At 47.0% G+C, this 1994-nt stretch overlaps 2 protein-coding genes across 2 annotated transcripts in view; one reads left to right on the top strand and one right to left on the bottom strand.

Moving 5' to 3' along the window:
- Nucleotides 1–1994, bottom strand: part of SRSF7 (serine/arginine-rich splicing factor 7) — a 10793-nt gene that overhangs the window by 7963 nt on the left and 836 nt on the right. The window lies entirely within an intron of this gene.
- Nucleotides 1846–1994, top strand: part of GEMIN6 (gem (nuclear organelle) associated protein 6) — a 4412-nt gene continuing 4263 nt past the window's right edge. Inside the window, exon 1 of the mRNA XM_010562447.1 lies at nt 1846–1945. The gene's annotated coding sequence lies outside the window, so the exon portion shown is untranslated. The remainder of the gene's footprint in view (nt 1946–1994) is intronic.

The following is a 1994-nucleotide window of genomic DNA, read 5'->3' as shown; positions in this document are numbered from 1 at the left end:
TGGCAAGACCAGCAGAGCTGTTCTCACCAGACAAGTGGCTGTCGTCTCCCGAATGGCCTATTTATGACGTGACCTCTGCCAGGAGCTTCCGCTAGTGCAGTTACTTGAATTAGGAGAGTTGCACTTCTTTGTGACCTTCATGAAGGTTAAATTTATGGTTAGAGAGCTGGACTGACTGCCCACGATAGTGACCTGTATCTGTAAGGTATGGCTGAGATGACAGAGTAAAAAAGTACTCCAGGGCTTCGTGGTTCAGAACAATTAAAAAAGCACATGGGCAACAATGGAGGGGAGAAAAAAAAAAAAAAAGAGCGGGGACCGAGACTAGCAAGAATTAAATCCAAAGATGTGTGGAGTATTTTGCTCAAAAGGGACTTTGAACAAACCACCCTCCAGTCTGTGATCCAGAAGGGGACCGGTTAGGAAGCTATTTAGACTGTAAACGACTAAAACATGATACACACATAAATATATAAAAACAAGCTACGTTCCTTCTTTCCACCACTTACCTTTCAAACAGATTTCCTATTGCGTTGCTTGCTCATAGTGAAAACAATTAGATTTGCTAACCCCTGCTTTCTAATAAACTAGAAATGCGAAAGAAAACAGTAGCTGAACGCAGTGGCATAAGCCATTCGTAAATAATCCCCATAGCACGGTGGAAGTTGAATTCAGACATCACAAAACCAAAAAATTACCTCCTTAAGCCTGCAAAATAAGATGATCTCATTTTGTACCCTTGATATTTTTTCTGTTATGCTCACAAAATCATCGCATGCTTGCTTTCACTCAAATTACTGAAATGATGGCAGCTTGTTTGCTTCATCCATAGGAAGCTTTTCATTAATAGTGTTAAAATAGAGCAGCTTTTGGATCTGGGGAGGGCAGAAATCAAGTTTTTTCACCTTCACAGCAGCACAGGAAAGCTTGTGAAGACATCTCAAAGCCTGGGAGCAAAAATACCTTATTTTTACAGAGCAGGTACACACAGCGCCCATCTCTACCTACTTACGCACTGATATACTGAACGAACTGCTTATTGCTTAATGATTATCTCTCTGTAACTTTACATACCAAGGACTGGTGTTTGCCAAGGATTAAGCCTGTCAGAGACTGGTACTTGGGAGTGATGAGCAAGAAGGAGCCATGAGCAATCACAGAACTTAATTAAATGTTTGATGAATTTACGATCTTGTTGAGAAGGCACAAGCAGAGGCCTTGCTTGAATAGATAGGGCCGGAAAAGATAAGAACTCCTGCCTTTGTTCTTGTCCTTGTAGATAATTTAGCTTAAACTAGCCATATGGTTTTACATCACTAATGAAAACTTAGATAATAAGAGCACTGACAAGCATTGATGTATCAAAACATGTAAAGGACCATGCTGCGCAGAATCACCTGAGGAGGGTCAAGTAGTGAACAAGTGAGGAAGGCTATGGAAGACCACCAGAGACCTTCAATACGCCTGCGTAAAGGTCATTTGCATATGCTAATAGCTCCCCGGAAAACTAATGAATATTTATAACATTTCTCGGCAATCTAGTGAATGCGTATGTAGAACATGCACTTAACCTGCACAGTTAGGCCCGACGGTGTGCACGACAGGTGGAGCGATCCCCCGTGCATCCAGCGCTGCAGTAAAGAATACCTACTTAACAGTTAATCAAACTATTGCGTTAGTTTCTTTACATCAGCACGCGGATGGCTCGAAGGGGCTCCAGCCGCCATTTTGGGGTTAGCGGCCCCAGAACCCGGGCGGGCCGGGTGAAGCGGGGCCGGACCCCGAACGCCGGGCGGGTGTAAGCGCTGCGGGCCCCGCCTCCCCGTTTGGCAGCGGCCCTCGTGGGTACGGCCCTGCACCTGAGGGACGTGCGCCCCCGCGGTCACGGAGCGCTCCGGCTCTGAGCGCTTCCCGGCCTCGGCAGCCTCGGCCGCCGTGCTCCACGGTGTGGGTGGCGGGGGCGTGCGCGGCGGCGGCGGGAAGCGGCGGTCCCG

Source organism: Haliaeetus leucocephalus, unplaced genomic scaffold (genome assembly GCF_000737465.1).
Source record: "Haliaeetus leucocephalus isolate CR32 unplaced genomic scaffold, Haliaeetus_leucocephalus-4.0 Scaffold160, whole genome shotgun sequence".
NCBI lineage: Eukaryota > Metazoa > Chordata > Aves > Accipitriformes > Accipitridae > Haliaeetus > Haliaeetus leucocephalus.
Note: the sequence above shows the minus strand (reverse complement) of the source record. Positions and strands in the feature narration are given on the sequence as shown.